At 39.1% G+C, this 24,279-nt stretch overlaps 1 protein-coding gene across 3 annotated transcripts in view; it reads right to left on the bottom strand.

Moving 5' to 3' along the window:
* ror2 (receptor tyrosine kinase-like orphan receptor 2) overlaps positions 1-24,279 on the bottom strand; it is a 203,258-nt gene that overhangs the window by 59,837 nt on the left and 119,142 nt on the right. The window lies entirely within an intron of this gene.

Below are 24,279 nucleotides of genomic sequence, written 5' to 3'. Positions count from 1 at the left end.
ATAGTTAGGACACATGGGAGCAAGAATAGGCCACACAGCTCCTCAATTCTGCTCTGCAATTCAACTGAGGCACAGCCGATCCTGTACCTCAATCCAATTTCCTGCTTATTCCCCACATACTTATTTTGTGTGCAATAATCTATTTCAACCTCAAAAACACTCAGCAACTGAACATCTACAGCCCTCTGTGGTAGAAAATACCAACCTTTTGTGTAAGTAAGTCTTTCCTTGCATCACTGCATGGACGATTCTTTATCCTGAGATACAAATGCTATTTCTATAATATTCTCAGATAGAGAATACAGCCTCTGAACATCTAAATGCTCAATGCTGCTTGGAATTTTGTATGCCCAAATGTAAACACTTCTTATTTCTTCTTTTAGGAGAGATTACTACCTTCCAAATCCCTCTGTTAAAATCCCCAAATTCAGTCTAGCTAAACTAAGCTAGAAAGACTGCAGGGCAATTATATCCATCTTTTACCAAGGGGATCAAAACTGAACACAATGCTCCATGGGGTCCCACCAAAGTCTTGCACAATCTCCATAAGACCTTAACTTGCTACAGACACAGCAAATAATGTTTATTGCATGGGATTTGGTGTAAAAAATTGTGAACCAGTGCACCGAGCTCCCCGCTACACCAAAAGTTATAAGCTTCTAACTCAGTTTCTCTATCCTTCATACCAAAGTAGGTAACTTTGCACTGTTAATATCAATTCAAAAGGATATTAATAACAACTGTAATACTTATGTATGTTAAGGGGATGTGGCTAGACTTCCTCTTCTTGGAGTTGGCCTTTGTCTGTAACTTGTGTAGTTTCACTGCTGTTTATCAGTCCCCATCTGAATGTTGTCCAGGTGATGCCACAAGCAGACACAATTACCTCAATACGAGAAGTCTAGAATGAGAGTGAAACACTGTGCAATTATGACTCAATGTCCTCACCTTCAACCTTTTGATGGAAGAATAGTTATTGGCACAGCGGAAGATGATTAGACTTAGAATACTGGTCAGAGAACATTTGTAGCAATATCTTGGACTGGAGTGATCGCTCTCAAACAACCACAATCAACTTCCTTTGTGCTATGTATAACTCTACCCAACGGAGAGTTGTCCTCTTCATGCCTACTAATTTTACAAGGCTCCTTGAGGCTTCACATCAAAGACCACCTTGAAGTCAAGGGCAATCAATCTCATCTTAAACTTGGAACACAGTTCTTTTGTTCATGTTTGGACTATAGCTTGAATGGTTTATGGAGCAGTGGTCCTGGTGGAACCCAATTGTGCAGCTAAATTATTAGCGAGTGGAGCTTGATAGCATTGTGAAGAATCCTTCCATCACTTCACTGGCGATCAGGAAGAGACTAATGAGGCAGCAGTTGGCTGGACTGGATTGGTCCAGCTTTTTGTTGGAGGAATATGTGGGGAAGTTTCTGCCTTGTCAAGTAAATCTTTGTGTTATAACTGTATTTGAACAGCTTGACTGAATGCACAGCTGGTTCCGGGCTTCAGGAGCTCGAGTCCGCTGCACTACTGCCAGGATGGCATTACAGCTCATAAAGTGGAGGAATTTATATGGAATATTAGTTAAATTACACTTTAGAGTACTCTACGTAATTTTGGTCTCCATTTTATGAAAAAGATATAAAGACATTGAAATGAAATGAAGATGATTGTTACTGTCTAATTATTTGTGGGACTAGAGATTTTTTCCAAAATTTATGATATCAGTGCACCCATTAGAAGAGTTTGAACAGATTGCGACTTTTCCCCACAGAAAGTGAAGACCAGTAGATGACAGTGTATGCCTTCCTCCTGCTTTCAGTATCTTAAATGCTTCCAGAAGAAATTAAGCTTGTTAGTCGGAATGTTACAAGATGGGAACAAATGACGAAGATTATTTAGATTTTAATTTCTTTAACTATAATACCATTATTCTCCTCAATGGCACTAAATAACTCCCAAGGTTTTTGCCTCTGTTGCTCTGATCAGATGTTTATTCCAATACTATAATACCATTATTCTCCTCAATGGCACTAAATAACTCCAAGGTTTTTGCCTCTGTTGCTCTGATCAGATGTTTATTCCAACTGTCACACTGCATTTAATTTTCACTTCAGAGACCTACTTATTTGTCAAATCCCAGCAGTGTCTCCATCTATTCCTGCCATTCATAAAGCAGCTTGCTGTGAATGGAGCCTCATCCAAGGTCAAAATCATATTAATGAAGCCAACAATGATTTCCCTCCCAGACTTGGTCAGCAAATCATTGGAAAAGTTAACCATGTTCCCCCCCCAGAGGCCATTTTAAAGAATCAGTCTACCATCTTCTTCTACCATTCTGCAATCTAACAACTTCCACTACTATACAGTATCATTTCAAAGTCTTTGGGTCACCTGTTACTAATTTGATATTCACAAACTGTTTTGACTCTTGATAATCCATATGTGATTAATTGGTTACCTGGAACTCAAGTATATGTTCAAATACTAATTAGTCTAATCGGAATGAAGGACTTTCAAACATAAAAGATGATACATCTGGGGCAGCGACTTCGATTCAAGGAGCAACATATGTATTCAATTTGTTTGGAGACATTATCAAGAGGTGGTGGGTTAAGGAGACGATGAGAAGACAGGATCTAACGCTTTGTAGCAGAGATCTGATGAATAAAACTTCATGCAAAGTGAATGAATCTACATTTGCTGATAGGTTTGAGAAAAAGGTTGGGCTAAGGAATTGACTGCAAGAATAATGATACAACTTCTCTGAAGCTAAATGGAGGAAATGCTTTTAACAGTCTCTTAATCTACAATGTTGATACAAATCCATCTAAATGCCCTTAATCTGAATGAACTCACTCTCGATCCACAGGTCCACCAACTTGGGTTCAATCCTAAACTCCGCCACTGCCTTTGTGGAGTTTGCAAATTTTCCATGAGACCACATGGGTTTCCCGCAGGTGGTCTGGTTCCCTCCCACACCCCAAAAGACTTGTAGGGTTAATTGGCCACTCAAAATACCTCGAATATGGGGTTGGGGGGGGGCTGGTTGATGGAAGTGAAGAGAATAAAATGGAACCAGCTTAGGACTAGTGTAAATGGGTGCCTTTTGGTGCAGACTCGGTGGGCCAAGGGACCAGCTTCCGTGCTGTATGACTCAGTAACAGATGCAAGCAGGGAATCTCATTTCTTCCAATAGAAAACATGGAGTATTCCAATGAGAATATTCAGTCAGTGTGGGTACACAACTCTAGCTGCTAAACCTACCCCTCTTACAGATATGCAGCCACAAATATCACTGTCCTTTGTATTTTATCAGCACAGTCTACAACTACTTCCAATTTACAACCATTTCTGATCCCCTCTCTCTTCATGAATACAAGATATCTAACCAGATCATTTTTGAAAGAATCACTTGACTCTATATTGATATTGTCTAGGACCATCGGAAGAAATATATTCAACATGTCCACTATTGCACTATTGAAGCAAAATTGCAAGCTTTCATTTTCAGTCTCAATGGAAACTTACATCGACTTTAAATCCAGTTTTCCCCAGTTTGAAATACAACAGTTCAACTCATGTATCTTGACCGCATCAAACAAATTGCACCTGCATGTACTGGGAACATCATGGTTGAAATGCAAGTAGAATATGACAAAGTCACAAACATACCATTTTGCATTTCCTTGCAGTGGCAGTCATTATCCAAAAGATCAGTAAATGAAGCAAAATGAAACCTGGTTAGAAAAATGCATTTTAAAAAGGGAATAATTTTTAAAATTCACCTTCATTTTAATTTATTCATTCAGTATGAAACAATGATCCAAGTATCCAGAGCTGTCAAAACCTGGAAAGTATCTCCCTTATTATACACAGCACCTGCAGTTCATAAGTGTGATATATGCATGGCAGATGCTAATTAAATCAATCGCGCTCTTGATGCCTGAAATAAATCTGCTTTATGGACATGAAAGCACAAGACTAGTCCACTTATTAAATGTTTTAAAATAATAATCCATCACAATTGCTCTAAGAATTTCAGGATTACTACCATCTGTTGTGTTTCCCCCCGACCATCCCCCATCCTCCCCCCCCCCCCCCCAAAAAGTGGGAACATTATTCAGTATGCATAATACTTGTTAATTTGACAAACTACAAGCACATAAACTCCAGAATAAAATAACTGCAAGGTAAATATCATTAACAGGCATACACTTAAGAAAATATAGTGTGTGCTGAAGAAACTGTACATATGGTCCCAATGAGAAACATTTGAATAATGACGTGAGGAATTAATATGGGCTGGTCTTACTATATAGCAGCATTGGCAAGGGCTTGACAGCATCAGGCCTACATCAGTCTCATCTGAGGAGTGAAGGTCAAATAGATATAGTAAAAGGACAAAAAAATGTCATTCACTGATTATTACTTCATTTCTTTTTGCACCACAGAAGTATTTAAGATTGATTCAAATGTAGAATGAATCTAAAGAGTTATTTTCAACAGGATAACCTGGCACAAAATTATTAAATGTGGTAATTTCCCCACCAATGAGTAGTTCAAGACAATAAAATACAGGGTCATGAAGAGGGCTGATTAAATGCATTACCGAGGAAAAGTGGCTCTCAAGATATTCGTTGTCTCATACTTCCGAGACCCCGGTTTGGAGTTTTATGTGTTGCAGTGGAAGCAAGGGGATGGAAGAAGATGTCAACCACTGGTTAATCTTGCTGGAGAATATGTACACATATAAACACAGTTAAAACTGGATCAAGTTCATCTATAAAATCCACCATGGTCAAAAACAATTTCTAGGATTGTATAAACTGTGATTGCTTGAAGGACACCAGATTGGTCATTTCTATTATCGTTGCTCAACAAAAAATATCTTTAGGGAACAAGAAAAGTAGCTAATACTTTTAAACAATGTAGAGTATACAGTACATGCAATTTGAATACTTATGCACCATATTTCAAATATGCCATTTTAGATGGAAAATTAGCATTAAATTTCATCCCATCTTTTCTTCTTCAACAGCCAACTCTGCCTAAAATCTATCAACCTTCCAAAATTTGTAACATTCTCCATCTCCCTGGGTAGACTATTCCAATCTGCCAGTGAACTGCGCCTTAATTATACACACTTCTATTTAAGTTAACATATAATCACGACACTCAATGACCCTTACTGGAGTATTTTGCTTAGGAACTAACTATGGCAAATTGCAGTTGACCCTCAATATTAATGCAACTAGACTCATTCATTTCCTAGTCAAGATTTTAAACAAGACATTTCAAAAGTTATACATTGTACATATCTTGGTTCCAAAGTCCAAGAAAATGGTGTTGTTTCATAATGAGGTACTGAAGAAATATTTATTGCTCAATACCTTATCAAGTAAATTCAAAATGTTCTTACAATAAATTCAACTATAGACCATTTGGAATTTTCCAATAGTTTCATGATGCTCTTTCGTCAATTCTTCCCACTCTTTTCCAGCTCTACCCTTAACTACACTCAACAGCTGCAAATACAAATGAGAAAAAATGTAAATGTAAATATTTATAATACTTGATAATTGGAAACACACCAAGGACAATGAAAATCTCAATTTGTGTATATTTTAAAAGCTCAAAGATTGGCATTTAGTATAATATCCAAACATTTTCCTGGTATTTTATTAGAAATACAAAATCTATGATGTGTGGACACATCCTCATGAAATACAACAGGAGTGTGCATAAACCCTTAGGTTAGAAAGAGCAAAGTCCAGGAGGTGAGGAAGAAGGGGATCAGGGGAGTTGAAGGAGGGAGGTTTGTGGGACAGGTTACCTGATTACATCAGCAGCTGAAAGGTAATGATAAAAGTTGAGAGTAATTACAAACAATAATTAAAAGAAGATTAATGCAAGATAATGGACACCTTGGATTCCTTTGCAGCTTTAACTATCAAAACCGACCTCAACCCTTCATTTACAGCCTAATTCACAGCAAGTGGCCTATAGCAGTCGAGTTTTACGCTGTATAATTTTGCAGAAGTGACAAAGCTCATTCTGCATATGATTTGACATGACTACACAGACCAAAGGGCTTCTGTATGTATATGCCTGGAGAGTGCATGCATCAAAAATCCAGAGGTATGCTGAACACAATTGGGTTTCTAATAAGAGTTCTATGTCATAGCACATTACACAATAGAATTTTAAAGGCCACTGTGCTTACTCTCTCTCGCTTGAATACTGGGCTAGATTGCACTTGGTTTAGAAGCGGTGGCTTGTGTGAGTGTTGTGATTCCATGTTAACTTAGTGGAAGTATACATAATAAAGTTACTGCTTAATTATTTGGAGTGGTGAATATGCTAGAATAGTCTACGCTAGAAGGGAAGAATGTTATAATCTTCAGAAGGTTGACCAATTTTAGGTAGGAGTTGGTCTGTTCCTTGCTGCCTGTCCTCCTGCTCATAACTTCCCTGCCAAGGCATTGCAACTCACAAATACTGAACATGCTGGAATCAAATGCACTGGCATCTGACCTCTTCCCCACTGCTAGACTCACCAAGTCTAAGGGCAGTTTCTGATCAAACAGAGCTGATGGGATAAATACACTTCATTTCAGTCTCTTAATTAAAACTACATGCTGGCATAAAAGTATTTCTATGCACCATTTGAAATTTATTTTACCTAAAAAAAAACCCATTAAGTGTATTCCACCTATTTCTGGAGGTCTCAAATGGATACAGTTGAAAAGGCTTTTGACAGCACGAGCTGTCAGAAGAGCAACAGGGAGGTCTGAGGGTCCAACTTCAGGTTCCACTGCCTGAGGCCCGACTGCAGCTTGTGGACCATTTTCCGCTGTGGGATGCCGTAGCAGCAAGGGTTTGGGGATATTGGAGAGCTGCGTGGCTGCAAAAGACAAATGCAACTGCAGGGTCAGTGTGGGAGATGTACTTGGCCATCTTCAGCAGGATTCAGTTCATCACAGTAATGCCGGTTTAACCTGATCAACAAGTGAATGCCTACATTAGAGAGGAGGGAAATACATGACAATATTATTAGGACCTGTAACTTAATTATTTCCCAGTAGTTCTATTAAACACAGGATCTAACATCAAATTGACTTTAAGAACTTTCTACTGGTGCTTACAATACTAAGGTTATAAACATTTATTTACTTAGATTTAGAATTAAAAGGAACTAAAACTGCAAAGGTTGCGATCCAGGTACAATTCTGCCTGGAAAATGAAAGCTGCTTCATTGTAACTCCCATAATTTCATATTCCAGTGTCATTTGGCGAGTTCAGGTAACTGGTCTTCTTCAGTTTGCATTAGAACCAGCCAATTCTGATGAAAGATCATCAACAGGTAATATTAACTGAATTTTTCTCCCTCCACAGATGCAGCCTGACTTGCCAGGTACTTTCATTTCCAACATCCAGAAACAGTAATGTTTTGCATGTCACAGCTTCAGTACTTTTTTTCTCCCGTGTCCTCATTCATCTCATCTGCTCCAGACAGGTTCCAATTAACAAGGCTTCACCACCCTCTCTCAGCTGCCACCACCACAATTTGCATCATTCACTCTTTTGGTTTCTACTTTTATCATGAGCATTCCCTTTGTTTTCTCAGCAGCTCCCCCTTCTCTGCAATGTAAAGCATGTTTAGAGTCATAGATACTGCATGGAAGCAGACCCTTGAGACAACCAAGTCCACGCTGACCATCAACATCGTATTTACATTAATCTTACATTAATCTAATTTATTACTCCCCAATTCTTATCAATTCACCCCATATTCCACCACTCACCTACACCAGGGAAAATTAAGTGATCAATTAGCCTACCAACCCATACATTTTTTTTGATGTGGGTGGAAACCAGACCATCCAGAGGAAACCCACACAGTCACAGGGAGAACATGCAAACTCCATACAGACAGCACCAGAGGTCAGGATCGAACCAAGGTCTCTGGAGCTGTGACAAAGCAGCTCTACTAATTGTGCTACCCACATTTCTAACACTTCCTGGTTCTGATGAGAGGTCATCAGAATGAAACTCTGTTTATCTCTCTGCAGATGCTGCCTGACCTGCTGTGCATCTCCATCATTTTCTGATTTTATTTTGTTCACCGAGTACCTGGTCTTTTTTCATTTCTCAACAACAGCGGGTCATACTGTCCAAACCTATGTTGCATTTTATGGCAATTACAATTAAAAAACACCTTCAAGATTCCTACAGTGCATGTTCACTTTATATTGAAACCCAGATGGTCCAGAATTACATTGCCTCTGAAGCATCTGTGCAAATAAAATCACACAGGTACAGCTGCAATCTAATCCACATTCTGTTGTACAAAATGCCTCTTTGGTACCTTGTGGATCATAGATCATGTTTATTATTTAGTAACATGAACGGAAATTGAGGAAGAGAGAGGGGAAGTATAACTAGACAAATCTTCATGCTTTATGGGTGCGTGTTGGTACACAAGCTTGCATTGTAAATTTTATTCTGCAAACCATGGATGATTTGACTTTTTTAAAATAAAATCATGTGAATTAAATGCAAGAGAAACAGAACAGGAATATATTTTTTTCTAACAAGCCATATTTGAGACCAAGTCAAGAATAAGAACAATTATGTTATTTGATTCTAGCTCCACCTCTTAATATGTCCTTCACATATGAAAAGTTTCTACTTGTACCTTCTGAACGTTTCTGAAAATTATGCAACCATGCAACAAGAATGTTTTCAAATAATTCTGATACAGTTTGGTCTCAACTTGGACTGAAGGTTTATCATTAAATTCTTGATATTGTGACTCCAAATTCAAATTTTCCACCTTCTAAAATAGCAAAGAGAAAGCCCCTGTTGCTCTGAATATTCAGCATTCTCGCAGAAACTACAAATACAGTTATGAAAAGCTTAAAATGAGCTGAGTGCCATTTTATTTTGATTTTCTCATTAAGTATCAAGTACTGGAACAAGCCATCATTTAAATAACAGAGCATGTATTAAGTTGCACCTTAACAAAGTAAATCATCTCAAAGCACTTGAACAAGCTAAGATATAATTGACATTTTCCAAATTTAAAGACTGTATCGTTCAAAAATCTCCCAAAGTGCTTGTACTTTGTGCTGAAAAGTAGCATCCTCACACTGTATTCCCTTATTAAAATGAGCTGATAACAGTGATGTGAACTAGATTAAGTGGGTGCTAAGCATGATACATAAAAAAATTTTAAAAACTAGAGCAAACAATAAACCTTATAATAGCACTATTGAAAGAAAGATGCATCATCCCAGTAAGGGGTGCAGCGTTAGGAAAATCACATCTATGGGATATACATCTCTGATTTGTTTGTTCCATCTAAGAATCGATGTAGAGTTGGAGACAATGCAGGAAAATCAAGGGGCGTAAAAAGTCTTTGGAGCACTAATTTTGAGAATTTGTTCATAGAAAGTAGTCAGTGAGCAGGAAGTAGAAGAGATGGGGGGGGGGGGGGTGGGAGAAAGATATGCAAATGCCCATTATAAGAAAGTGCAGTTAAAGAATCACCCAGAGACATTGAAGCTCCAAACAGATTTGAAGCTTGAGCACCCTGCGAGGAAATGGAGTCTAAGCTTGGCCATCAAATGACTACCAATGGCCCAAACAAACAAGTGGGGAGAGAGCTAGCACCACAGCTAGAAATCCCATAGCGAGGGGAAATTTAACTATTAGAAAATATGACACACTGGACCAGATTTCCATTGTAAATGCCAGGAGGTCATCAACTCTTACGTGAATATAGAAGGCCTGAACTTACTGGCCCAGCTCCACCAGCAATTTTGGACTACACATTGGTGCTAGATCCATGGGCCCATTCACCTGAATGGAGATTTTAAAGGTATGAGGAAGGAAGGCAGAAATAAGGCGTTAGTTTTGTAATAAAATAAAGCATTTGCAGTTGAGTTTATATTCAGTTCTAATTTTTTAAAATGTGTTTTTAGGGATTTTATTTTAATTTTTAAAATCTCATTGCTTTTATTTTTGTTAGTTTTTGAACATGCTTCAATCTTTGGGACAGTGAGGCATTGAAAACTTAGAACAGTACAGCACAGGAACAGGCCCTTTGGCCCAATATGTCTGTGCTGACCATGATGCCAATTTAAACTAATCCCATCTGCCTGCACATAATCCATATCCCTCCTTTCCCTGCCTGTTCATGTGCTTGTCTAAATGCCTCTTAAGCATTGCTAGAGTATCTGCTACCACCACTTCCCCTGGCAGCACAGTCCAGCCACCCACTACTGTGTAAAAAGTTGCCTTGTAAATCTGCTTTAAACCTCCTCCCTCTCACGTTAAACCTATGCCCTCTAATATTTGACACTTCTACCCTGGGAAAAAGACTGACCATCTCATTTATGCCTCTCATAATTTTATACAATTCTATCAGGTTGCTCCCACCCCCACAGCCTCTGATGCACCAGAGAAAACAATCCATTTGTCCAACCTCTCCCCTGTATCTAAACTTCCCGGTGAACCTCTTCTGTGCCCTCTCCAAAGCCTCCACATCCTTCCTGTAATGCGGCGACCAGGAATACACACCAAACTCCAAGTGTGGTCTAACCAAAAGTTTTCTACAGCTACAACACGACTTGCCAAATTTTATACTCAATGCCCTGACTGATAAAGGCAAGCACGCTGTATGCCTTCTTTACCACCCTATCTACTTGTGTTGCCACTTTGAGGGAGCTATGGACTTGCATCCCAAGATCCCTCTGAACAACAATGCTCCCAAGGGTCCTACCATTTACTGTATACATTCGACCTCTCAAAGTACAAGACCACACAATTGTCCAGATTTAACTCCACCTGCCATTTCTCTGTCTATATTACCAACTAATCTATATCTCCAACTAATATATATCCTGTTGTATCCTTTGACAATCTTCCTCACTATCCACAACTCTGCCAATTTTCATGTCATCTGCAATCTGCAGACCACCGACATTTTCCACCAAATCACTTCTATACATCACAGACAACAGAGGTCCCAGCATTGATCCTTGCAGAACACCACTAGTCAGAGACCTCCAGTCAGAATGACAGTCCTGCACCACAACCCTATCTTCTATGGCCAATCCAATTTTGGATCCAATCTACCAAGTCACTATGTGCCTTAATCTCCTGGATCAGCCTATCACGACGATCTTGCTGAAGGCTTTACTGAAATCTTGAGAGTTCTGACAAATAGCAAGCTAGAATACAGCTTTGCTGCCAAGCAAATCGTTGTTCTTGAAATTGTGTGGCTGGTGTTTGATCTCGTGTCTCAGTTACACAGGGCAAGACCCTGCCACTGTTCAGCTCCGGCATGGTTGCGGTCAAGAAGATTGCTTTTCCAGATGTGGAAAAGTTCAGTGCACAATACTGACATACATCAGTCGATGGGCCCCATTCAGAAAGATCCAGACAATCTGGACCAACTATTCCAGGTGTGAGGCTTTTATTCTTTAAAATTTAGGGCAGAAAAGGCAGCATGTAAAAAGTGGAATAAATCAGTCAAGTTGGTCTTTGTGGGTGTCAGAGATATTGGTAAAGCAAACTCTAAATTCAGTGAAATTAATCTGAAGAATTGAGAACAGTGGTATTCCAAGGATTATTTCCCCAACCACGTGACAGAGTGGTGAAGAACAAATGATTAGAACAATCAATGATTGTGAATGGAATGGTGCTGGGAAGAGAGGTTCCACTTTACTGGATGTTCATCGGCCCTTGGACAGATGGAAGATATTCTGCCAAAAGAGGCCATAAATTAACAGGGAAGTCTGAGTGAACTTGCAAAACAGATCGATAGTGAAGTGGCAAAGCTTTTAAACTAGGAACTTGGAGTGAGGTTGGTTGGTGAGGGGGAGGGGTGGGGTGATTGTTATAATAGGAAAATTAAAGCCACCAGTCATAACTGGTAGGAGAAATAGTGCAGATACAATCCATGAAAAGAAAGGTTATGGTCTGGAGGATTTAGTTACAATAGGGAAGAATAAAAGAGTGAAGCTAGTTTGCAGCTTGGACTAATGAAAAAAAGTTATACAAAAATAAGAATAAAAGTAGTTTTTGCTCAAAACAAAATTACATTTGAGATCTTGTAACATCTCCAGGATGTCCCAAAATGCTTTAAAGACAAAGCAGTAATTTTGATGTGTGGTCACAATTTTAACAAAGGGAATGCAGTAGTTAACGTAGTCATTAACATCTGCTGAACAGTAATGAGGTAAGTGACCAGATCATGTGTTTTCGGGGTTGCCTGACTGGTAAATTTTGGCCAGGGAGATCCATTAAAAATCAAGAGCTTAATCATAATAGGACTTAAAGCTAATTCAGCAGAAGACCTGATAAAACAGCAAAAGGGACAGAGATGTTTGATGCAAAATATTGCAGATACAAGAAATTGGAACAAAAAATGGAAGATACTACAAATGTTCAGCTGAGGGTCAGGCAGCATCTGACTATTAAGTCTGTTCTATATCCATATTCTCCTTTCAGTGGAACTGGAAATGGGGTAAAGAAAGTTTTAAGTTGCACAGAAAAGGGGGCTGGGACAGAGGACAGAAGGGGAGCTCAGTGATAGGCGGGAGATCAGCTGGAACTGAATGACAAGTGGAGATGCAGCTTAAAAGAGGGTGAGACAGACATGTGAATAGATATGCCTGGAGAAGGTATAAATAGCAGACAACAGATAAAAGCTGAACCCATGAGCAAGGGAGCAGAGTGAGATAAGACTAGAATGGCTGATGATCTGAAGTTGTTGAATTGAATGGAGAGTCTTTGAATCTGAGTCATGCCAATGACTGGAAGGATCACTCCTGCAGAACGAACAGAGGTGTTCCACAGGATGGTCACCCAGATAGTGTTTGGCTTCCACAATGTACAGACCACCATATTATGCACACCAAATGCAATATACTAAATTAGAAGTAGTGCAAGTGAATTGTTGCATCAACTGGAAGCTGCATTTGGAGCAGGAAGGAAAAAGGGGGCTGGTGGGATCTCCTGGGGCTCCATGGGAAGGTGCCAGAGAAAGGGAGTGGGTATTGGTGGGCATAGAATGAATGAACCAGGATCTTGTGGAGGGAACACTCCCTTCAAGATGTTGAGAAGGAAGACTGGGGGGGGGGGGGGGGGGCGGTGGGTGTAAAACATATCCAGTGGTGGCATCACCTTGGGAGGTTTTGGAAATCATGGTAGATCATCCATTGAAATATGGAGGTTGACTTTTGTGGATACTAAGAAATTAGGGATGTGGTATAGAAAATTGTAGTCAGAATTCAGTGATCTGTAAGCAATACTTCTTTTCTCTGAAAGCAAGCATACTGCGAGTGAAAGAATGTTCAGTGCGATGCAAGAGTAGAGGGCATTTCAAGCAAAACCATCAGCTAGATTTACCTTTATGTATTTTTCATTCCTTCTGTCATCTTTTAAATAATATGTATCCGCGCACACACAGCTCCCTCTGCAGTAGTGCTCTTTCATAGCTACTGTAGTAATCTGGGCCACTGCTACCCTGGTGTCTGCCCCTTCTAATCTTATGATCAAAACATCCTGCCCAGAGAAGCACCTCAAAGCCCAGCACACTGATGTGAATAATTTGCATCTCTTGAAATTGTATCTGACCTCTTGCAACCAGATGAATGTCTGATTGGTACAATTTGCTGATTGGCCACCAGAAAGTGAATAAACAACCATAATTATCTGACAAAATTGCGCCTGTAACAAAAAGATGAAAATCCATTAGTCTTTTGAGCAAATAATTAAAACCCTATGATGCAAGGCCTTTGTACTGAAATGACTAGTTGGCCAAATCAGTTAACATTTTTTAGATTTAAAACTTATCCCAGTGACGCCTAAAATGACAAATCCTACTGATCTTTCAAAACAGGAAACATTAATAAAAAGATAAATTACTGCTGTGTGAAATTTAAAAATATTTGCTAATGTAATGCCAGAACCATATCATATCCTCCAAATCACTGGAAATTCAAAAACATTACTCTGTAAGCTGTCATTTTAAAATAGATAAACTTCACCAAAAATCAGACCCCTTTAAAACTTATTTCAAAAATGTATATTTATACATGTTTGCCAGTTAGACAGGAAAAAAGTTGAGAAGTCAAGTCATTTTTATCTAACAGGGAAGAAATGAATCAATTTTTGAACTGTTAATCTACATTCACATTTTGCTGCTTCCAATTTTTTTTTCCAGGCAACATTTCAAAAATATGACTAAATTCTCAGAGGGCAGAGATGTATTTCACCGCCAGTGCTGGCAGCTCCTCAGACAGACCACTCTTCCCAGTTATAAATCATCACTTCCCTTTTCTTTCTGGTATGTTTTATGCTTGATTGAAACCTTGTGCAGTGGAAATGGTTTCTCAATGTACAATTGTTCCTTAAAAGAATTTAGAAGTTATAATTTAATTGCAACAATCTTAAATGTTCAATTTGCAAAACTTAGTTTTGTTATGGAAGAGAGCTCCTACTCATTGTAGAGTGTAACATCACAATATTTTCTGAAAAAATAAAAATTAATTCTGTATTTATTTAGCAAATATTCAGTTCTACAGTTAGGTAACCAAAGCCAAACTACTGCGCAATTTTTCAAACACCACTTATTCCAAAAATACATTTCATCACAATTTAGACAAGAATCCTAGCTTTCAAAGTAACTGAAATTAACAGTAATATTTTAAATTGACATCATTGTATGCATGGATTTTGGTACCTTTGGGTATATTATTCCCTCATTATTATGTCCCATGAGTAACAATTTAGTTAAATGACTGTAGTGAATCTGCTGATTAAAATTTTTTTTAAGATACCTCAAGCTAGAATCAACACTTCAAGCTGTTAAAGATTTCATCACCAAAGAAAGCAAATTGAAAAAGCATAACACCCCCTTCCCCTTTACCATTATATCCTATATTACTATGCAGTCTTCAGCCCACACACAAGTTCCATCTTTCCCAGCCAAATCAACATTGACTGAGAACTTCAACTGTTAAGTCACTCTCGCTAGAGCAATGCAAAGCAAGAAACGTTGTATTCTAGCATTAATACGTAATTTCTTGAGACATGCATCGTATCTATTATATTTTGCTTAAATTAGTGTTAGTGTTTCTTCTCTCTGTCTAATTACATAATAAAAACAAAATGCTAGAATTACTCAGCAGGTCAAACAGCATCAGTGGGGGGAAACACCCAATATTTTGGACCAAGGACCCTTCAACAGATCTGGAAAAGTGAGAAGACTGGCACATTTTAAGTTGTAGAGAGGGGGAAGGTGGAGAGCACAGAGGGAATATCTGTGATAGAGTGCAAACCAAAGTTGTCAAAGTAACAGTTACTTTAAAAAAAACAGCAGTTATAGACAAAAGATAGTGAAGCAAAAAAAGACTCCTTCTAAATTGGCTTTAAGTAGCCAATTCAAAAATCACATCATACTGTATTTAGTGTAGTTTTCCCCCACTAAATAGGGTAGATCCTGCCAAAGAAATCTTTTCAGCTTCCTCCAGGTTATTAAATAATGTTGATGGAAGCATTTTTTTAAAATCATATACTTGTAGATTTCTGGGAAGTTTCTGACAAGAATTCCACAAATAATGTTTATGGAGAACATGCAGACCAGTAGAGACATGTTGGAAGAAAAGGTTAAGAGCAGCAATACTTCAAACAGAACAGAATGAGACTGGGCTTTGTGCACAGATGCACATCATGAAAAGGTGACAGTAGAGTTGTCTACAACCATTAGTAGAGACAAAGGTCATTTTGTGTTACAATTGCTTTTGTGTTACAATTGCTTTTGTTAAATGAAGTTTAAAAAAAGCACACTGATTAATGGCAGGTAATTGGAATAGAGATACAGTTTAACTATGGTCTAATTAACTAAACCAATTACTCTTGATAATTTATGTATATTTTGGGATCCAGGTATTGCCAAGAAAGCAAGCCTTTACTACCTATCCATATAGTGGTGAATGCCCATCTTGAAACACTGTGGGCCTTTCTGGTGAAGGTCCTTTCATGGTGCTGTTGGAGGGAGTAAAGGGATTTCAACTCAGCAATGAGAAAGGATTGGCAGAATAGTTAAAGGTCAGGATGGCATACAAGTTGGAGGGGAACCTGCAAGTAGTGGTGCTCCTCGGTTTCTGAAGCCTTTTGTCTTTCCTGGTGGTAAAGTCGATGGCTCTGGAAGGATTTGTCAGAATAGCCTGATGGAATAATAGAAGTGCATTTTGAAGATGGTATTCAGTACAATCACTGTGCAGCACTGGTGTTTAGGGTATGGGATGGGAAGCTGGTCAAATTGACTGCTTTTGTCCTGAATGATGACAAGCTTCTCATCCAGGAAAGTGAAGAGTCTTCCTTCACACTCCTGATATGTCCGTCTTGTTGATGATGGAAAGGCTTAGGGATATCAGGAGCCAAGTCACACCCAGCTGGGTACCCAACCTCCAGAAAACAAGAAAAAAAATACAGATCTGAAATAAAAACAGCTTATGCTGGAAATACTCAGCAGGTCAGACAGCATCTATGGAAAGAAACAGAATTAACGTATCAAGTTGAAGAGAAGCTTGTTTTCTTTTTCCATTGATGCTGCTTGACCTGCAGAGCATTGTTTTTATTTCTGACTTGCTGTTATAGCTGCAGTATTTGTGTGACTGATCCAGTTAAGTTTCTGGTCAATGGTGACCCCCCAGAATATCGATGGAGAGAGGGAGGATTTGGTGATGGTAACGCCATTGAATGACAAGGGTAGGTCATTAGACTTTCTCTTGTTGAGCATAGTTTTTGGCATGTTTGTGATTCAAATGTCACTTGCCACTTTTCAGCTCATGCCCAAATGTCATTTCAGTCATGTTACATACCAAGTATAGGCTGCTTTTGCTGAATTGTTACAAATGGAACTGAACATTGCACAATCATCACTGAATATCCACACCTCTAACTTTACAACGGAAGGACAGTTGAAGCAGTTAAAGACAGCTGTGGAACTTCTGCATGCTATCCTGCAGCTGGTATGATTGACCTCTGACAACCACAAACATCTCTTTGTGCAGGTTATGTTTCCAATCATTGCACTGTTTTCGCATCGACTTCAGTTTTACCAAGGCTCCTTAATGCCACATTTAGTCAAACATTTTCTTGATGGCAAGGACAGTCACTTTCACTTCACCTCCAGAATTCAGCTCTTTGGTCCATGTTCAGACCAAGTCTGGGGAGCCAAGTGGTGCTGCTGGCAAAACTCAGACTGGCCATCCATGAATAGACTACTGAAGGGTAAGTGCTACTTGATAGTATTGTCAAAAGCACTTCCATCACTTTGCTCATTGGATGGTAATTAAATGGATTAGGTATGTCCTACTTTTTGCAAACTGGGTACACCTGGCCATTTTTTTTTAACATTGCCAGATAGATGTCAGTTTGGAAACTGTATAGGAACAGCTTGGATGGGGGGGGCAGTTAGTTCTGCACTGCATGCTGGACCCTGCCATTGTTCAGGATAGAGATCTCTTGATGCTTCCTCTCATGAGCATGTTAATTGCTCATCATCACAGATGACTGATGTGGCAGAACTGTAGATCATTGATTTGATCTGTTGCTCGAGAGATTGTTTGGCTCCATGTTATTCCTGCTCTTAAACATGTATGTAGTCCTACATTGGAACTTCACCAGGTTGACACTTCATTTTATTGATAATCCCGGTTCTGTTCCCGGCATTCCCTTCTGCACTCCAGGATTGATTGCCTGGCTCAACAGTAATGGTTTCAGCAAGGAAATATGGCAGCCCATGAGGTATATTTTCTGCTGCTTCCAGTGTTCCCTAGTGCCTCATGAATGCCCAGTTCTGAACTACCACATTGTTTCTGAGCCCATCTCATTTAGCATGATTGTAGTGCTATGCAACAATATGGAGGGTATCCTCAGTGGAAAAGACAGGACTATGTGGTTGTTACTTCTACCAATGTTGTTGCAGATAGATTGGTAAGGACCAGTTCAAGTAGATTTATCCTTCATGTTGGCTCACTACCTATTGCAGACTCAATCTAGCAGCTACCTTTTTGAAACTATAATTAATTTTCTATTTGTAAATCAACCACAAGTGGATCTGTTTGTGGAATTACCAGATTATTCTGGACAGACCGTAACTTTGCTTCCTCTTGTTCTAATTTTTGTTGCTATGGAAATTCAGATTTTAGTGAGAGTCACATATGCAACTAATGCTCAGGTCTCCCTATTTGTCTACCACTTCCTTATCAATTGCCTGAAGGGCAATTATGCTCAAGTGACCAAAGAGGGAATTGTTTCACCCACTTTGCCTTTTAGCATAAACCATACACTTTATATGATAAAAAGCCCGAGATGATTTACAGCGGGAACCTGGAACTCTAGCCCACAGGCTAAATTAAGTTACACCTTGGAGGGCCATTTTTCTTTGGAGCTTTAGACGAAAGGCAGAAATGTTTGTCAGGCATTCTAATATGAAATTCCCCCTCTAACACCCACCCCCACAACTGACTCTAACCCCATGCCCTCAGGTCTTGAGCATCTCTTTGACACATGGTTCATTCCTCTCTTCAAAGTCGCTCCAATTCAGCTCTCAATGGTCTCTTCATCACTCCTCATCCCTAACCTTCTTAACCTTTGGGAATCAATAGTCTTCCTGACCAACCTACCCCACCCTTTTCTAGTCAAACCCTCAAGGCTCTCTGCCTTGACCCATCCACCAACCCAATCCTCTCCCCAACACTTCCTGTGCAATCTCCATGATGAAGGAGGAAAAAAAAACACACAATAAATCATATCGTGTACATTGCCTTGGGCTAAAGTTTGAGGTTCCTGCTACAAATCATCTTGGGCTACATAATTAAAATATGTATTTCTTCTAAATTGCAGAGCAAGTATCTTTAGTCATTTGGACAGCAAAATAACTGCTTGTTGCTTTGTAAATAATGGTGTAATCAAAGTAAAAATATTCATTTCTGTAAAAAAAATTTCTTAGCATCAAAACTTTTGGTCACACTTCAACAGTGACATTATCCAAAGGAAATGTCAAGATCTCAAACTACAATTAAATTGTGTATTGTCATTATAGTTGCTTGCTCTGGACAATTGAGTCATTTTCTACTCCATTTCTTTCACACTATTACATTCCATGGTTAAAAGCACTTGTACTCTTCCCACGATGATGATCAAAACCAAAGGCATTATAATATTGCAGCAATGCTAAGAAAATGGAGCAAAGTTGTGCATGAAGTTTTCAGTCAGTTTGAAAAATGGTTTGAAGGAGGTGTCTTAACCACCAACAGAATTTCATGGAAACAATAAATATAAAATTACAGGTCCCTATGTGGAAGGTAGGAACAGACTAACAATCGCAGGAAGAAATTATGGAGTTAATCAATCGCTATGTCTGCCATCAGAAGCTTGACTCAGACCAGAAGGCTACAAATTGAGTCACGCATATACTCATGCTAAAATATATACAACAGCTCAGAAGAATTTCCAGATATGGCAATTTATAAAATGTATTATACTTTCCCATCTTTGCATCATTTTAAACAATGAACACCTGTTATTGCTCAATTTTTTAAAAAAAAATCAACTCAAAGAGACAAGCACCAATGAAAATCAGCAAAATTCTTGAGCTGCCTGAATCTGTTCATTTCAATATTGGCATCCTTGGTTTAAGCTTCAATAGAAAACCAGAGGACTAGATAAATATTATCCTGAAATCCTAGCTCAATACCATGACAATATATAAATTGTTAGTTCAGTAATAATGATCTTATAATTCTTGAATTTTAAACTAATTGTGCTCTTAATAAGGAAAGCATCAAGTCTCAGAAGTTAAACACTATTCTCACTTCAGTTAAGCAAAGGTGTTGGGGATACATACATTTTATTTATCTTCAAAACTTGTCCTTCAAACATTGAGTGAAGCCATTAACATTAGGATCATGAGGGAGTAACACATCTAGTAAACTACCAAATGAACAAATGAGTGAAGCATGGGAGTGTACAGAGCTCTGGGCCAGAAGGCATCATTGCTTTCAAGAAGCGGGAGGAGAGCATTGTTTAATCACATTTATGACAGGGTATGAACTCTTTCAGTTCTACTGTTCTGGTTTTCAACGGTACATGTCTAGATTTATTATGCCAACAGCCCAAAAAGGAGAGGAAGATTTAAATGGATACAGTGGATAAGTGGTTTTGCTGTTCACCAGCACTGCTGACAGGATCACATAAAAAAATTATTCAGTTCTGCTCTGTTATGCCAAAACTGTTCTCTACTTATTCCAAGATTGTCCTGAAATGCAAAGATAGCCCCCAGCTTCATTTTTCCGTTCCAACCTCCACTTCTTAATCTCCTCTCATTTTCTCCTCCACATTGAAACCATCCATTCAAATATCTCTGCTGTTCCCATCTTTCCTAGTACATTTTGATCTGCCCTCGCCCTGAATCTGCATTTTTCTCTGGTTATCCTCCTATCATATTCCCTCCCCTCACTTGCCCATGAGACTTGCTTCCTGCAGCTTGACCCTATTCCAACTAAATAACCAAACAGCCAGCTTTTGCTCATGGGCACCCCCCATCCACCACCACAATAGCTGATATTATTAACAATTGTATCTCTTATACTGTTCCCCTCTCTATCAAACCTGCACATACAAAAAAAACCTTGCAAACTACTGCCTCATCTCCAACCTCACTTTTGTCTCCAAAGTCCTTCAACAGGCTGTCACATTCTGAATTCATGCTCTCCTCTCCTGGAAAATTGTGAGGTACTGTTCAGAGGGACCTTTCCTTGTGAAAGCTGATTTGCTGACACAGCAAGTAATTAGAAGGCAAATTTATTGCAAGACGATACAAGTTAAGATATCCTACTGCAATTATATAGGGCCCTGCTGAGACCACACCTGGAATGTTATACGCAGATCTGGTCTCCCTACTTGATGAAGGATATTCTTGCAATTGAGGGAGTGCAAAAAGGGTTCCCCACATTGATTCCTGGAATGGTGGGGTTGCCACATACACAAGGAGAAATTAAACAGACTGGGTCAGTGCTCTTTGGAGTTTAGTACAAGAGGTGATCTTATTGAAACATACAAAATTCTCATGGAGCTCAACAGATGCAGGGACGACATCTCCGCTGACTGGAGTGTTTAGAGCCAGATGTCGCAGTCTCAAAAATAAAGGGTCAGTCATTAAGAACCGGGATGAGGAGAAATTTCTTAACTCATTGGCACTACTACCCAGGAGGGCTGTGGAGGTTCAGTAGCTGAGTATATTCAAGACAGAGATTGATATATTTTAAGATATTGAGGGAATCAACATGCATGAGGTTTGTACAAGTAAGAAGCCTTGAGGTAAAAGATCAACTGTGACCTTGCTGATTGGCGGTGCAGGCACGAGGGGCTAAATTTGCATCTTCCTGCTTGCTGATGCTTTTAACTCAATGTGATTGCAACAGAAGTTAATCAACTGCTCCAACTCCTCCTCCTCCTCAGTTTGACTGCCATTCTTGACACCATCCTTTTCCATCATCTCTCTCTCATTGCCCAGGTGAACGAGACTACCTCCATCCTTTTCAGTCTGGTCACAGCCAGAGAATCACCAAATGGCCTCTCTTCCCACACATTTACATTCCTTCTGTTTGCTCCAATGAATTAAGCTTGATTTTTCTTATTTTTCTCTACAAAGTACCCTTTGGCAACATTATCCAAAAATTTGGCATCAGTTTTTGCAGTGATAATCACTTCATCACCAGCTTCCAGGGTCTCTAAACTGTTACACTGCTTGTCTGACATCCAACACTGGATGAGCAGAAATTTCCTTAAACTAAAAAAGATAGGGAAAACCAAATGCATTCTCCGTGGCCCCATCACAAACTCCATTCTCTACTTCATTCTTCTCCCATCTTAACTCTGTCTCTCTCCACAAATGCTGTCTGACCAGATGAGTACTCCTCATATCTTGTGTCCTCTCTCAGGTTTTCACATTAACAGTAGTTTGCTTTTGAACTTCATTTTCCTTCTTAGTAACTGCCTGAAAATGAAGTGAAAAGTTTGAACCTTTGGTGTAATATATGACCCATAAGACAAGATATCTTTATTAGTCACATGTACATCGAAACACACAGTGAAATGCATCTTTTGCAAAGAGTGTTCTGGGGGCAGCCCGCAAGTGTCGCCACGCACCAACATAGCATACCCACAACTCCTAACCTGTATGTCTTTGGAATGTGGGACGAAACCAGAGCACCCAGAGGAAACCCACGCAGACATGGGGAGAATGTACAAACTCCTTACAGACAGCAGCTAGAATTGAATCCGGGTCACTGGCGCTGTAATAGTGTTGCGCTACCCACTACACCCATGATGAGCTACTAACCACTAAACACCATTAAGGCAGCCTATTCCCAAATGCACAACATTTCCCAACTTGGCCACTGCCTCACCCTACTACTGCTTAAAATGTGTGTCCTTGCCTTGTTACCTCAATCTCGATTATACAAACACATTCCTAGTGAGCCTTCCCCATTCTACCATCTATAAAGAAAGTTATCCAAAACTATGCTGCCATTTTCTTAAATAATTTTTGACCAACACTGACTTCCAGTTTAGCAGTTTAATTCACCTTGTTTTCCAAAATTCCACCATGGTTTTGCCATTCCCCATCTACATGGTTTCCTCCAGCCCTTATGTCCACCAACACCAGTTCCCCTCCAATTCTGACTTCTTGATCATCCTCACATTTAATGATGGCATCAATGATGGCCAAGTCTTCAGTAACCTTTGCATTCCCCTAAACATACCTTTGAAAGCTTTTGGTCATCTCTACCTACCCCTTTGCAGTTTGATGTCAAGTTTGTTAGATAATGCTTATGAAGCACCCTTGGCCAACTTCTTGCAGTACACTGCTATATAAAAACTATTAATAGTATGCTGCACCAAGTAATATTTAGTTAACCAATATTGCAAGACACTGAAGAAAATTCATCATATCATTTGTATTACTACATAATTTTTGATAGCATTTGTGTAGATGTGAGCGGACATGTAAGGAGGAGTGGGAGAAAATAAAAACCAGACCCATTTTGAACTTTGTAAACAGACTGTGCATATTGTACACCTGTAAGTATAATGATTCTTTAAAGTTCAGAAAATTTATTAAGATGAGCTTCCTCCATCCTAGGTTTAGTTGGTCCCTAAAAATAGTTCCAAAAGCTTCAAGGAAAATAGGCTTTAATTTTTATAAATTTGTAAGTAGTTAGAGAAGGTAAATATTTCCAATAATAATTAGAGGCAGAGCGCGAGCAGGAGACCAGACAAGCAAATACATGGCACAGAGAGCTGCCAATAAACCAGTCACAATTACCCAAAATTAAATTTTCAGAGCGCTTTCAAAAACTAATAACTTGGTGCTGCCAGACGCACAAGACACACCTGTTGAGATTATGTCCCTCTTTCCTTCACTGCAAACAGACAGGAGGAATGCATCACTGAAATAAACCTCATCAGTTCTGCCAAATACCAGATTCCATATTAAAAGTGATGGCTAGGCAGGAAAGACCCTTCTCCCATGACACTGGACACCAGCAGATCAACTGCAATAATTTAACATTTAGGCCCCAGGAGTTTTAATGTGCTGAAACATCCTCCAACCCTACATGACATTAACTTACGTCCACAAAGACACAAACAATTTGCGATTATATGCATCATTGATACACAGTGACATTCACATGGAAGTATATATAATATGCATTGTCATTACTTTTTCAATGAACTGTATTTATAGTAACATACAATTTTTACTAGGAAATTCTATAGCCAGGATGCTGTAGCTGGCACGTATTATGAAGGATTATTTTGCTGGTCATCATAAAGATGGTAAACAGATGCGAAATGCTGGAATAATTCCCCTTCAAAAGCAGTGGTTGATTAAAGGCAATTACATTCCCTGTAAACAATGTGCACACTCCAGAGGACTACCTCTGAAATTCAATAGGACTAAACTGGCCTTTTCTTCATTCCATCTTAACAACTCTCAGGCAAATAAAGTGCTACACGTGCCATTTGGTTGAATAAAAATAATGCATGAAAAATATCTACGGTACCTTGGACTCATTCTAGATCAAATTCTAGACCTACTAACACCTCAAAATTTCTGACAAAAAGACGATGGCGAGAGGAAACAAAGTAGTTGCTTGGATCACCCTGATGACGTGATGC

This window comes from Pristis pectinata, chromosome 7 (assembly GCF_009764475.1).
Source record: "Pristis pectinata isolate sPriPec2 chromosome 7, sPriPec2.1.pri, whole genome shotgun sequence".
Lineage (NCBI taxonomy): Eukaryota > Metazoa > Chordata > Chondrichthyes > Rhinopristiformes > Pristidae > Pristis > Pristis pectinata.
The sequence above is the reverse complement of the archived record's forward strand: the minus strand, read 5'-3'. Positions and strand labels throughout refer to the sequence as shown.